At 41.7% G+C, this 15,871-nt stretch overlaps 1 long non-coding RNA gene and 1 pseudogene across 1 annotated transcript in view; both read left to right on the plus strand.

Annotated features, from left to right (window-relative positions):
- Positions 1–15,871, plus strand: part of LOC132439811 (uncharacterized) — a 32,080-nt gene that overhangs the window by 1,913 nt on the left and 14,296 nt on the right. The window contains exon 2 of the long non-coding RNA XR_009522424.1: positions 3,878–3,984. This is a non-coding gene — a long non-coding RNA (uncharacterized lncRNA). The remainder of the gene's footprint in view (positions 1–3,877; positions 3,985–15,871) is intronic.
- LOC132439622 (ADP-ribose pyrophosphatase, mitochondrial pseudogene) lies at positions 7,419–8,435 on the plus strand (annotated as a pseudogene).

Below are 15,871 nucleotides of genomic sequence, written 5' to 3' on the forward strand. Positions count from 1 at the left end.
TGAACTCCAAGGGTGAATACAACTGAAAGTAAAGTTTTCTTTTCCAGGTACTTCAATAGTGATAATTTAATGCAGTGCATTAGTTACAAAGCTGTTGAAAGAACTAGAATTACAACCAGGAGAAAGTGAGGCAACCCTGAGATTAGCAACTGCTGGGTACATCTCCTCCCCTAGGGCTGAAGGGGCAAAGGGAGGAGGCTGCCAGAACCATGAAGCCTTGTCCAGTGGGAGCTGGAGCCATGAAGGAAGTGCAACTACTGCTGGAGATGCCTCCCAAAGCAGAGAGAGTGAAGGAATCCCCTGGCCCCTTCCTTCCTCTCACCTTCCAGGACCACCCAGTGGTAGAAAGCAGCAGAGGGCAGGGGTTAGAACCCCTCCAATAACAGATGAGAACAGAGAAACGAGAAGGAATGTGAGAGCGCTCTGGACTTGGGTGCTTCACTTGCTTACCTCCAGGACTCTTCCTCTGGGGGTTGGGTTTTGCCAGGGCAGCACAAACCTTTTCTTTCCAAACCCCAGAACTCCCTTCCTCTTTCTTTTTCTCTTTGCCCTTTTGCTTCCACTTCTCCTTCCATCCTCTTCTCTCCCATGACTCCTGTATGTTTACTTTTTCTCTCTTACTTCTCTATCTCTGGCTCTCATTTTTCTCCTTGTGTTCCCATATACCTCCTCCTGACCTCTTTTTTCCCCACTGAGTCCCGTCCCACCTCTGCTTGTCCTACTCCTTTCTGGGCAGGAGGGCAGCCTTCTTCAGCATGAAGGAGATGAGCAAGTTCCTATGCAAGTAACGGAATTCGGAACTATCACACTGTTGCCTCTCTAGACACTATTTCACCTATGTTATCTCATTTTAATCCTCACCTCACACCTAGTAGCTAGGCATCATTGAATAGCACTTCGGTGGCTTCATGATTGTGCATCTCAGGAAAGGGTTTGCTGGTGTGGGTCACCAACGACACTACTGATGGTCCTCTTAACCTTCCTCATCTCCAAGTGTTTCCCTCCACCCTTTCTCCTCCTTATCCTACATCTTTTCCTTTCATTAACACAAATATTTTTTCTAGATCCCAACCCCCAACAGTCTAATACACCTCCAGTCTAAATCTCCAAAGACTGAGAATGGCTACTTGAAAGAGGTGGCATTTCAGTTGGTTTTTGAAGGCTGGATAGAATTTCAGTAGATGGAGATTGAGGAAGGACATTCTTGGTGGAGCAGCGAATAATATGGTCCAACTCTAATGAAACACAAGAGATGGCTAGGAGATAAGACCAGATTTCAGAAATTTGTCTTTGGAGCTCAGTTCTCTAAGACAGACCACTCAGAAACAGAGATTAACCCTAAGTATATTAAGTACAGGTATAATTCATATAATTGGAATCATAACATTTTAAAGCCAGAAAGAAATCTAGACATTGTCTGACCCAACATGTCCATTTTTAAGGGAACTGAGGCCTCAAAGACTTAGGTAACTAGAGTATCATAGTAGTTAACCACGGGCGTTAGAGTTTGACTACCTGTATTCAAATCCCTGCTTTGACAAATGTTAGGTAATATGATCTTGAAGTTATCTGTGTTTAAGTTTCCTCACGTATAAAACAGGAAACATGATAGAACCTACCTCAGTGGGTTGTTGTAAGAATTAAATGTTTTTATAAGTAAAACACATAGCACAGTACCTGTCATATAGTCTGTCTTCAATAAATATAGGTGAGTATTGTAACGTTTTCCTACAGTTATTCAGCTCGCAAACACCAGAGCCAGAACTGGTCCCCCAAACCTTTCAAGCCGTAGTTGAATATCCTCTCCATTACTAGAAGTTATGTCTCAGGGTGCTTGTTGAATGCCATCTATGAGACTGTGGTGCTCCTCTGGTCTGCTGTTTAAAGAAGTGCTCAGTTATCCTTCTAGCTCCCAATCCTCTACATTTCCACCAGCCTCAGCAATCCCACTGTGCGGTCAGTCCTGCATATGTGAAGTTCCACAAGAGGAGAGGGACATGAAAAATAGCAATGGACGTGTGTTTCATAGTCAACAATATAGCTGACAAGTTCTGATAGAGTCAAATTTTACTAATTTAAATTTCAAAGGACCAAAAAAATCATCGAATTAAAGGAGTTGGAATGATCTGTCATTCTGCAGCCAATGGAGTATCAAACCCGCCAGTTTAAATTTTGGTGGTTCCTTAGGGGAACTCACTGAGATCAAGAAAAAGCCTTCCTTGAATCAAGTGTCCAATCCTTCAATGAGACTGTGATGGTAGAGAATCTTCTTTGTCCTTCCACCTTTCCTTTCTGAGTCTCTGGTCCCGCTTTTCAAAACTCCCCAGCTCCGTGACCTTCATGCAGCCCACTCTCTGGACTGTAAGAATCTTGATGCAATGAACCACAATCTACTAACCTTTTCACCTCTGGAACACAGCTCAGGACCTGGGCACAATAGGAGCCCACACATCGTTGAACTGACTGATGTGAGCAATGCCACACATATCAAAAGGATCCCTTCCACCTCCTCCTCCAAAGCTTTGTCTCCTCGGTTGGTTGTCCTTAGCTAGTTGTCAGCCTGCTTCACTAATTCACCAGAAAGCATGACAACAGCTGAATGTGAAATAAATGTGCATTTTACAAGACAAACCACATTCAAAGGGATTTATTTTAATGGTGGAAATCCAGGCAACATTTTAAGAGGATCAGAAGGATATTTTTGGGGCAGCTGGACTTTCGTAACACCTTCACATCACACCACGCAAACTGAAGTTTATCTCTCTGACAAATAAAGGCTACTTGACTTTGATTCTTATACATTTTAGTTTAGATTTCTTGGGTTAATTTGGAGACAGCCTCCATTCTAGATAAGACTGTATTAATTATCCCACCTAAGTAATTTCTTAAAAGGCACAGTTTTCTTTAATCTTAAAAATGTCAATCATTGTCCCATTGTCCTCTTTTACATCAAAGCCAGACTAATGACCTAATACCTTGAGCACTCACTGACTTTTTAAGCCCCAATATCTTTCTTCCACTTCCTCTATTTCATTTACATGCATCCTCTAGGAAGCTGGAAGGAATCCAAAGGATTAATTCTAGATCAACTCCTCATTTTGTAGGAGAGGAAACTAAGGCACAGAGATGTCAGTGGCAGAATCTCGAATTCCCAGCCATCACCCCATGCTCTGTCCATCTAAAAGCGAACTCCGCATGCGAACTGTCCTCCTGACTTCCCTGTTTCTACCTGTTGCCACCATCCTTTGGGCCCTTTAAGATTAAAATGGGTGGTCTTTGACTCTTCCTTCTCTTCAGGCCTCCCCCTTCCACGTCAGGATATCTCTGACTTGTTTTTCTAGTCTGAACTGGCCCATGATTCAGGGCATTTTCTCTTTACAATTGTGTCACTACAATAGGTTGCTAATGGTTTCATTGTCTCTCGCCAATCTCTTCCTCTTATACCGAGTGAACCTAGCAGAACCATTTAATATAACTTAACTTTTTTAATAGGTATAATAAAGTGGTGACATTTTGCCATATAAAGTCAAATCCAACATGCATTTATACTATCAGTGAAATACAAGTTTATTATTGTCAAGCTTTTCCAATTCTGAAACATATACCAGTAACTAGCTGTGTGACTTTAGGCAAGTTATTTAACTTCTGTGAACTGCCATGTCCTCAGTCTGTTAATTGGTGATCTTATTAGTATATGTGCCTAACTCATAGGGTTGTTTGAGAATTAGGTAAGATAATAAATGTAAAGTAATTAATAATAATCATTGTAATAGGTACTATTTGTTGAGGTTTTACTATGGGTCAGGCATTATTCCAAGCTCTTTAAATGAATTATATCACATTGACCCTTTAACATAGATTCCATTATTATTCCTAGATGAGAAAACTAACGTCCAAAGGAGTTCAGAAACTTTCCCAAGATCAACAAGCCAAGAAGAGGCTGAACCAGGATTCAAAACTGGGCAGTCAAACCTGGGCGAACCTGTAAGCCACAGACTGGTACACAGAAATCACTTAGTAAATGATAGTTATTTTATTGTTGTTATTTCTTATGAGTATCATCACTTTAAAGAGAGGAGAAACCCTTTTCTCTGCCTTCCTTCCAGATTTCTTTCAGAAGTTGAGCTTTAGCATCACTTTGGGAAGAGGTGGGTAATTCATGATAATCCAGTTGCCTTGGTACCACTTGTTTCTGCTTCCCAAAGAGAGGTTGGAAGGATGATCAGGGATTCTTGCACTGCTAGGGCCCTGTAATCACCCTGGTCTTCCCCGTCCCCATAATATTCTTGATAAAATGGGAATCACACATGCAATCTCTAGTCCAGGAATAGTTCAAAGTGACAGGTCAAAGGTTTGTTCTCTGATTGTGCTTAGAGTTCCTTTAGGGCTTTCTCGTGGATGGGACCAGAACATTCTCTCTGTCTAGCTCTGTTTGTTTTTCTGCCTCAGAAGACAATTTAGGAAAGAGAATCTCCCCAGTGGTTTCCCAACAAATAATTCTTTTGGTCTCTATTATAGTATTTCATTTTCTTCCCTTAGGGCACCTTTTGCACTGTGATCATCAAATGGTCTGATTTAAGTCTTTTTCCCTTTGATGATGCTAAAAGCAAAACAAACCCCTCATTACTGGTTTTGATGTTCCTTACCAGGTGCTCCATCAACTCTTACTTGGTCCAGTCTAATTCTGAATTTACTTGACACACCATGCCTTCCTTGCTCCCTTGCCTTCCTCAAGTGTCATTGCCCCCTGGCATCTGGTTGTTTATATTTGAACATCTGGTCTTTTTGCTTCATAGCATTTGACCTTGGCCTTCCAATGATGAGATTTTCATACATCCTGGCATCATACAATTTTAAAGCCAGAAGGACTTTTGTAGATAACAGAGGCCATCTGATTCCTTTTATATGAAGAATCAGGACCCAAGGAAGCCAAGGTCGGATGCAGAGCTACACAGCCTATGATGGGGAAGCTAGAACCAGACCCAATACTTCTGCTTCTTTCGTTTCTTGTGAGTTAGATTATGATACCTGGAAATAATAATATGAGGAATTTACAAGTGTCTTCTCCCAAAATGTTTAAATTTTCATATCAGTGGTTTTCCTAATACATTTCCAGGAGGCTCAGAAGAATAGGAATTCCATGATTGAAAAAATGAAGCCATAAGAAGACATGAGTTTCAGAGCTGGGACCATGTCCCTTAATGATCATCTTTCTTTTCTAGTGGTACTTTGCACACAGCAAATTCTCAACGATGATGACAATGGTTAATGATGACCAGGTCTCATATGTGTCTGCTTTCAATTCTCTTCTACCATTGTGTTCTCTATAGTCCCAGCTGTTTCTGGGTTTCAAGCCTTTCGGAAGCGTAGCTCATTCAGTTTATGAGGGTGATGAGTGAGTATTCAGTAGCTGTCTTCCAATAGTGATGATGATGATGATAACTTGAAAGGATTAGAGATCTACCCCCAAGCACACATATGTATTTTGAAACTCTTCTAAACTTGAGGAAGTGTGTTCTTAAAATAATACCAGCTATTGCATTCTCTAGTCGGGTAGTTTGGAAAATACTGGATGACACAGAATTAAACTGTTGGGTTGATTTGTTTCTACTGGAATTCACAGGATCTTTAAAACATTCTATGAATCCTAAACTCTTAAAGGAGGGTGATAAAATATGTAGAATTTCCCAAACATATTTGACCATCAAATCATTTATTCCTTGAACATCTTTCTCATAGGAGTGGTGTAATATGGAACAAATTTTGGGAAATGTTAAATATCCTTTGGGTTTAAATTAGAGTATATAGTACTCCATTTGTCCTAAAACTATCTGTTTCAAATGTTCAGAGACCTTTCCCTAGGGTTTGTTTTCTTAGATATAATGACTTAGCCTGTACCGCTGCTTCACATATCATTTCAGGACCTAGACGCTGTTGTTTTTCAGCCTGAATTTTTCCAGACAGTGAATCGTAGCTTATTTAACTCTGATCTTGTATGTGAGCCACTCAATTCCCATGATCATTTCAACTGTCCTGTTCTAATCTGCAGTTTGCAAGGTGCAGGGTCAAAAAGTTAATGATAACTATAGTAATGACAACTAGCATTTCTGAATATGTATGATGGACGAGTTATGTACAGCTTTACGTGTAACAGCCTACTTAATTGTCACCAGAATTCTATGAGGTAGATATTTCTATTTCCATCTTACACTTGAGGAAACTGAAGTGAGCTTTTGTAACTTAAGTAACTTTGCCCAAGAAGATCCCAGTTGAGGAGGGAAAGCTGGGATTTGAACCTGATTGTGTTCAACTCTTAAGGATTACTGTGCACTGCCCTTCCCATGTTACTCCTATTTTTTTTTTATTTATTTTTGGCTGCATTGGGTCTTCATTGCTGCACGTGGGCTTTCTCTAGTTGTGGCAAGCAGGAGCTACTCTTTTTTGTGGTGCGCGGGCTTCTCATTGCGGTGGCTTCTCTTGTTGAGGAGCACGGGCTCTAGGCGCGCAGGCTTCAGTAGTTGCAGCACGCGGGCTCAGTAGTTGCGACACATGGGCTTAGTTGCTCTGCGGCATGTGGAATCTTCCCGGACCAGGGCTCGAACCTGTGTTCCCTGCATTGGGAGGTGGATTCTTAACCACTGCGCCACCAGGGAAGTCCCTACTTCTATTTTTAAATGTATGTGCTGCCTCCTCAACCAGAATCCTTTAAGAGCAGAGGCCATATGGTCCAGACCTCAGTACAATCTTCTGTGCTTGACAGCTCCTGGTATGCGGTAGCCATTACTCCTTTGAATATAAAGCTTGTGCAACCTGCCTAAGCCATTCAGCTGGTAAAATGATGGGCCTGAGATTTGGAACCATCCCCCATACCATGTGTGCACACCTCATGGATTTCTCACCAGGACCATGCAGGGTGCACCAAGTGAGCTTTCTCCTTCAAGGGCACCCTCACCAGGCTTTTGAGCATCCCAAATAAGGAGCCTTTTGTCCCCCAGAGCCTCCAACACATTCTTTCTGCCTTCTCCCAAACAGATACTGGTCCTAGACTAGTGAACTAAGTCTACCCAGAAGACTAACACCCTGCTAAGCAAGAAAGCACTTTTGTTGTGTGCTGATTTTGTTGGTGGTGTTTGAACAATGTTCTCAACCCTTTAGAATCCCTTCCAGACGTTGAAACCTTTCAATGTAGTGAAGTACAAACGCAGCAATGGCCCCAAGGGGGCGCTGGGCGGGGTTTGTGGTGAGGCGCTCATCCTCTGCGGCTCAGCTGTGCCGTTGGCCCCCTACTGGCAAGGTCGGGAGCCCCGCCCTTGCGACTGGAAGCGCCCCACCTGAGAGCAATGGAAATCCTTACAGCCTACTGGGTGGTGAATGGCTGGTATTCACCCAACGCAGCCAAAAATGGCCTGGCAAAGGCTTTAGCGACCGTGTCTCTCTCTGTGGCCTTGGCCTCTGTGGCAGTCAGGCCCAGCAGCTGCCCTAACATCTCAGCCGGCTAGAGCCCATTTTCCTCACATGGGTTTCCTCCAAGCTTCATGTCCGTTTCAAACGGCCCTGCTGAGACGCCCCACAAGAAGGCCAGGACATCGCCTTACCCTGGCTCTAAAGTGGGGCAAAGCCAGGTCCCCAACGGGAAAGTGAGCTGGCTGGTTGAGTGGCCGGAATACAAGGCTGTCGAGTATACTTCTGGCTCAGGCTTGGCCGGACCCAGGTGGGCAGACCCTCTTTTGGGTGAAAGAAACTTCTCTCTTAAATTTAATGAAAAGGATGGGCATGTTGAGAGAAGGAGCCAGAAACGGTTGGTATGAGGTTGAAAATGGTAGACCTAGAAATCCTGCAGTTCGGCCAGGGTTGGTTGGCTGAGGGCTTTTGGGGCGTTGGGGCCCCAATCATGCTGCAGATCCCATCTTAACTGGGTGGAAAAAGGATAGCAAGGGAAATACAGTTACCCACCCTGTTTCTGGGAGAAACATCCTGCAATTTGTAGCCATCAAAAGGAAGGACTGTGGGGCATGGGCCATCCCAGGGGGGATGGTGGATCTGGGAGAGAAGATTAGTACCACAATGAAGAGAGAATTTGGTGAGGGAGCCATGAACTCCTTACAGAAATCCAGAGCAGAAACACAGGAGTCGAAGAAACAATTGCACAAACTATTCAGCCAGGAACACTTTGTGGTCTGTAAAGGCTATGTGGATGATCCCTGGAACACGATAACACGTGGATGGGGACAGAGGCTGTGAACTACCGTGATGAAACAGGGGAGGAAATGGATCATCTTCTTCTGGAAGCTGGCGACGATGCCAAGAAAGTGGGATGGGTGGACAATAATGATAAACTCAAGCTTTATGCCAGCCACTCCCAATTTATTCAACTTGTGGCCGAGAAACGAGGAGCCCACTGGAGCGAAGATGTGTACCCCGACTGCCATGGGTAATGGCGTGGAGTCTCATGCAAGCCAAAGGCCTTCAGATGAACACAGGTAGATAAGAAGCAAACAACTCAGGACTCCCGTTGAACAGGACGGGAGGATTACTTCTTTTGGTGATTATTTCCCAAACTGTTCACAGGCTGCAGGCTTTGTATCAGGGAATAATATTAGACTCATGGGGAAATGGAATCACAAACTTTCTGGCTTTCTAATTGGAAGAAGAATACAGTGACCTCTTCTATACGTTGTACACATGGCTTTAACCAAATTATACAACTAATGCTCTTTGAAGAATTATGGGTAAAGCAAAGATAAATTCTTACCCACCATAGCCTCTACTTTTCATACAGCTTGCATTTGTCAGTTCTTTCTTTCTCCTGATGTGTTAGACTGTGGTTTAATCTAATGTATAATCTGATTTTTGGGTTAACATTTGTTTTTCAAATTTAGCTATATGTGATCTTGTATTCACTGCTTTCAAGTACAGAAGCTCTTTGGTTATTCTTGTTTTAGAACCTTCAGTTTTATGGGAAAAGTTCCATCTCTATTTTAGTCCATAAGGATCAAGTACTTATGAACCAGGGAAAAAAAATGCAGTGACAAAATGAGCTTAATATCCCTCCCTCCCCCCGGTTATCACAACTGTTCTGTCTGAACAGAATGGGCTAAGCTCAAGACATTTGTTCCCTCTCATCTCAGAGGATGAGACCCTCATCTCAGAAGACCCTGCAAATGCCAATTCCTGGCATGAAGAAGTCTCTATCAAGGAGATGTATGTAATCACAGCCTAATAAAAATATAATTCACATCTACCTTTTCTCCATTAAAAAAAACCCCCAGTGTATAAATGACAAAGTGTTTATAGTCAGTTTGAAAACAGAGATGCCCCCTGACAATCAGGAATGAGGGGATCTCAGTAGCAACAAATAGGCCAGAAATACATTTCTTCCCTCTCATCATCTAAAACAAGCAAGTTAACTTCATTTGTATGTAACACAATTATGGAGAATTAACTCAAACCACTGTGATGAACCTTTTATGGCTAAAGGGGAAAACTATTTGTAGTTTTGTAGGCATTGATAATCTCATAAGAAAACACTTCCATAACAATATCTAACGCTTATATTCCACTTACTGTGTGCACACGCTCTTTCAAGTGCCTTATTATAGTGACTTATTTATTCCTAAGGATCCCCCTAAGAGGAGGAGGGTACTCTTACCTCACAGGCTGGGCTCTCTAGGAAGCAGACTCTGTGAGGGTGATGAGAATTGCAAAATGTTTCTCAGAGAGGGGTCTTGGGATCCACTCTTGGGGAAGGGAGGAGAAGGAAGCAGGATTGGGCAGGGTGAGATGTTGAGGTTGAAGCCCAGTGAAGCCTTCAGTCAACCCCACATGGAGCTCTGGAGCTGGGAAGGCTCTTCCAGCTGCCCTGAATTGGGGTGAAGGTTCAGGCCTTTATACTCTTTTTTGCTCAGTCATTGGATGTGGGCTGCATGTGGAAGGGGGTGTGACCTTAGGAGAGACCGTTTTCCTCAGCCATGGCAATGCCCAAAGAGGGCTAATAGGTGAATGCCATCTTCTGGTAACACTCCAGCAGCTGAGAAGGGGAATCTGGGGAAGGGAAGGGGCAGGCACTACAGGGTCTACTGTATATCGTCCCCCTATTTTACAGATGATATAACTAAGGCACAGGGAAGTTACAGAACTTGCAAGCTATACCACCAGTGAGTGGCGGAGTGGCAGGTTTTTGGGCTCAACAGTCTACGCCCTTGGCCGCAATACCATAGTCCCTCCAATAGTTACCCTCCTATAGTCCCCAGGTGCCCTGTGCACTGTTCCTTTAAGAAAAGAAAAGAAAAAGAAATCACTATGATATCTCTAACTACGTGCACATTTGGTCAGAGTTTCCTTTCTTAAACCTGAAGGACATGCGCACGGTTTCATTTATTTTCCGCATGAAAGATGTCGTATTTACACGGGTGACGACAATTGTAAAATGGTTCACCCATGGATGCCCACCATTGTTCACGCTAAGGAACCAATTTAATACATCACTTTTCTTTGTGACTTCTATAACTGCTTGTTTTAAGGATGGAGCCATCTGTCCTATATATTAGTCTCAGCTCAGTAACTTTTCCAGGTGAGATACGCTCCCTGTCTTTATTTTGAATCATTGGGGCACCTGGTTGGTCTAACATAGTTTGAGTGTTCCTAAACTTCATTATTTTTCCAAAATGTAAGTTCCTGAAAAATATAAATACACTCACACACACACACACACACACACACACACACACACCCTGAAATAACGAAGGTCTAATGTCTCTAATGTATCCAGAACAGAATTCTTGATTTTTTTCCCCCAAGAATACTGTTCCTCCATCACTCTTCCAAGGTAATTGGCACCAGAATCCCTCCAAGTTGCACAAGAAAACAAGGAATCCTAGATTCCTTGCCTTCTCTCACCTCCCACATTCAATTCATCTGCAAAATTTAGTCAGCTCCACCTTCAACACAATCTATCTGGAATCATTCACTGCTTTCCACTTTCAGTGACCACCCTAATCAAGCCACCAACCTCCTTCTCTAGACTGTTGACGTTGCCTCCAACAGGCTTCCCTCTTTCCATTCTTGTCTACCTGTTGGTCATTTTCCACAAAAAATGAAACACCATTTTTAAGAATGTCAGTCACATGTCCAACCCTTCTTAAAACCTTCCAGTGGTTTCATTTTTTACATAAAACACAAACTCTTTACCCGGGCCTACCTACTATGGATGATGTCTATGCTCTAGTCTGACCTGGTCACGTTCTACCCTGGCTAGTCTAGGCTTTCTCTTCCTGGCATTCTTCATATTTGCTTCTGCCCCAGGGCCTTTGCTTTGCTTTTCCATGTCTAGAATGCCCCTTCCATATCTTCACAAAGTTGGTTTTTTGGGTCAGTCAGATCTCATTCAAATAACACTTCCAGAAAAGAGTTTTCCTGGCTACCTAATCTAAAGTAGCTCACCCAATCCGTTTCTACTTTTAGCCTGTTTTATTTTCTACATAGTATTTAGCACCAGCTGAAATTATCCTGTATATTTCTATTTACAAGAGAGTCTGGTGATTTTTCTGTCTTGTTGATTACCATACCACCAATATCTAGAATAGTACCTGGCATGTCAACACATTATTTGCTGCTGTTAACAGTTTTTTATATATTCTTCCCTCTTTAAAAAAAAAAAAAATATATATATATATATATATATATATAAAAATGTGATCACATTACCCTTGGCCTAACTTTCTTATTTAAAAAGATTTTTATCTTGAAATAATTTTAGACTTAGAAAAAAGTTACAAAAATAGTACACAGAGTTCCCATATAATCCTTCACCCAGCTTCTACAAATGTTGAGAACTTATTTATATAGAACAATTATTGAAACCTAAAATTAACATTAATTTACTACTTTTTACTATTAACTAATCTACGGATCTTATTCAAAATTTACTAATTGTTCCACTAATGTCCTTTTTCTGTTCTAGAATCCAAAGATTCCACATTTCATTTAATTGTCATGTCTCCTTTATTTCCTCCAATCTTGTAAAGTAGCTCAATTTTTTGTTGTTGTTGTTGTTTTGTCTTTCATGACCTTAACACTTCTAGGTACCGGCCAGTTTGTTGTTTTTGTTGTTTTAACTAGAGTGTTCCACAATTTGGATTACTCTGACATTTTCTCATGCATAGATTGAAGTTATGCATTTTTTTAATTATGAATGTCATATCTGTGATGTTGTTTGGCTAAACTTTTATGCTGAAAAAATTAAGGTGAAGTTCTCATTTTTAAAATGTCACTGTGGAATTTCCAACCACCTTGTACTACTTCTGACCAACATTTTTATATTTTTATGTATGTTTTTGTGCACACACACACACACACAATTGAATATATGTATTCTAATTCTTCCACACCTCCTCTGTAGAAGGTGACTAGGAAGCTCTGAATTTCCTTCATTATCCTATCACCTTCCTTCAAGTTTATGGGACGACACTTGAATGCTGTGTTATCTCACTGTATCAGTTACCTATTTCTACCAAAAAAAGAAAAAAAAATTCCTGCAAACAACCTCAAAACGCAGTGGCTTAAAATAAAAATATCGAGTTTGTAAGTTTGAAGGTTGACCACTAGGGTTGGGCTTGACTGGGTGGTTTTTCTGGTCATGACTGGGCTCATGTCTGGGAGTTGGCTGGCTTTTGGCTAATCTAGGATGACCTTGGGATGATTAAAGAGAATCTGCTCTGCACCACATGTCTCTCTTCTCCTATCTAAGCATGTTCTCGTGGCAATGGCAGTGAAGCAAATGTCAAATGGAAACATGCAAGTGTTCTTGAGTCCCAGGCTCAGCACTGGCAAAAAGTCATTTCCCTGCATTCTATGAGAAATAGCAATTCATAAGGTGAACCCAGATTTGATGGGTGGGGAAATGACTCTTTCATTTCCCCACCCATCACAGGAAAGTCACATGGCAAAGGGCATGGACACAGAGAGGTGTGAAGTATTCAGGCTGTTTGAGCACTCAAGAAACCAACATCTACTGTGACTTTTTTCCTAACAGTTTCATTGAGATAGAATTCACATACCATACAGCTCACCCGTTTAAAATGTACAATTCAATGGTTTTAACTATATTCACAAGGTTGTGCAACCACCACCAGGATCAGTTTTAGAACATTTTCATCACCCCATAAAGAAACCCCATGATCACAGAACTCTATTACAATTTCTTTTTTTGGAGCCAAAGACTGTCTCTTAATCATTTTTACATCCCTAGTGTCTAGCACGGGGTTTGATCCACAGTAGATGCTCAATATATGTCTGCCAAAAAGAATCGAAGAGCTATGAGGTTTTGCCTGCTAAACCCTGCAGTTTGCCTGTAAATATTACTCAGCCTTCTAGCGTCAGCCAAAAGTATTTGTTTGTTTTGGTGCAACTTTCTGCAACTTTCTCCACCTGGCAAGGGTTGGGCAATTGTTCCCTTTGATGAATCATTTCCAGTTACTGCTGCTGAGCGTTCTTTTCTTTTCATAAAGGTCTTTATCAAATAGGATGACAAACTGTTGAAAGTTAAATTATGGGTAATTATGAAGTAATTGGGTGACGAGGTTTGGTTCATCACTTTCTTAAAATTTGGTACATACTGCCCCTGGGCACCTCCCTTGTCCCTTCCGTTTGGTAATAACAGTAATGGGTACATTTGCTCTGTGCCAGGCACTTTGCATGCATTATCATTTATGCTTTCTTATCAGGGCCAAATGAAACATTTTCAGACAGCTTTATATTAAGCCCAGACATCTATCTGTGCCACTTCAAACTAGCAGCTTTTTGAGAGCAGAGGCTGTGCTTTCTTTCTTTTTCAGCATCTCCTATGGCTGCATGTGTATTGAATAAGATCTTGAGTAAAATATAAAAGCTAAAAACCATCTTCTCCTTTCTTATTAAAAAATTTAGAGTGAAGGAAGGAGTCAAACACAATAAATCCATCTGATTCAGCTTTGATGCATTTCATAATGCTAAAGTTCACATGTGGCAGTATACTTTCTAGGTGAGAAAATTTTTGCCTTTTGGGAGTTCTCGAAAGGTTTTGATAGTATACACTTTAAAAGTGGAAGATTGTCAAGATTGTCAAGATTGTCAAGACTTTCACATATGTTATGTGAATGTGAAAATCGCATTTCAGTGTGGTAAGTTTTGTTCTTGGATTTGTCACTGACTAGCTGTAGGAACTTGGGCAAGTTGCTTCACCTATCCAAGTTTCCTTGTAGCTTATAATTCTATAAGTGTTAAATTGACAGATATTTGCAAAACTTTTATATGTATGTTATTGGAAAGAGTATATAGACTTACACATTTATAAATATTATATACTTATAAAAAGCAAAATTTTCAAAACAGGAATAGGAATTTATATATGGGAGAAATCTGAATCCTGTTACGGCTATATTTTCTTTTAAGAAAATAGTTTAAGAAAATTGGTGTATTACTTATCTATTTCTATTTAGCAATATTACCTCAAATATACTTAAAATGACACATTTATTATGTGTCAGGATCAGGAATCTGAGCTCAGCTTAGCTGCCTTAGGGTATCAAAAAGCCACAGTCAAGGTGTTGACTGGGGCTGCTGTCTTATCTGAGGCTCGACTGGGGAAGGATCTGATTCCAAACTCATGTAGTTATTGGCAGCATTTAATTCATTTCAGGTTGTTGGACTAAGGGCCTCAGTTTCTTGCTGGCTCTTAATCAGAGACTGCCCTTAGTTGCTGCCATTTGGCTCTCTTCATAGGCTAGCTCATAATAAATAGCTTGCTTCTCCAAAGCCAACCAGAGAGAGAGTTTCCTAGAAAAAAATGGGTTACAATGTTATGTAATGGAGCCATGAATATGTGTTCATGTACATTCTGTCACATTTGCTACTTTCCATTGGTTAGAAGCAAATCATGGGTATCAATACTCAAGGGGAGAAGATGACACAAAGCATGAGTACCAGCAAGTTGGGATCATGGGGACCACCCTAGAGTCTACTGGCCACAACTGAAAAATTACAAAATGTATGTGAGCAGTAGAGTAGGATTAAATTCTAGGAGCCACTCCATCCCCCAAGTATGCACACATATAAATCTTGCAACAAGGGAAGCATCCTGCTTCTCTCTTATTCTCCGTTTCAGAAAATGCTGCCATCCATAGCTCAGTCCTCAAACCTAGGAGCTGTCTTTGACACTTTGCTCTCTCTAGCCAGCCCAACCCTCAATTCAACCCACGAATAAGATACCAAACATGATCCTTTCTGTCTGTTTCCATTGTTTCCCCACCGTCTTCAATTACCACTGTCTTTTCCCTAACATTGACCACACCTCTCAACTGGCCTTCTGGATCCCACTCTTGCCCTCCTTTGTGATCCACCCTTCATATGGCAGCCAGAGCACTTTTCTTCTCTTTTCTTTTTTTCATTTTTGGCTGCGTTGGGTCTTCGTTGCTGCGTGGGCTTTCTCTAGTTGTGGTGAGCGGGGGCTACTCTTCACTGTGGTGCGCGGGCTTCTCATTGTGGTGGCTTCTCTTGCTGCAGAGCACGGGCTCTAGGCATGTGGGCTTCAGTAGTTGCAGCACGTGGGCTCAGTAGTTGTGGCTTACGGTCTCTAGAGCACAGGTTCAGTAGTTGTGGTTCAGGGGCTTAGCTGTTCCGCAGCATGTGGGATCTTCCCAGACCAGGGATCGAACCCACGTCCCCTGCATTGGCAGGCAGATTCTTAACCACTGCACCACCAGGGAAGTCCAGAGTGCTTTTCTTAAAACATAAATCAGATCATGTTATTCTCCTGCTTAAAGTCTTCCATTGGCTTCCTACCAAATATGAGTCGAATCCAAAGTCCTTCATCTGACCCACAGGACCAACATAAACT

Source organism: Delphinus delphis, chromosome 16, assembly GCF_949987515.2.
Source record: "Delphinus delphis chromosome 16, mDelDel1.2, whole genome shotgun sequence".
Classification (NCBI taxonomy): Eukaryota; Metazoa; Chordata; class Mammalia; order Artiodactyla; family Delphinidae; genus Delphinus; species Delphinus delphis.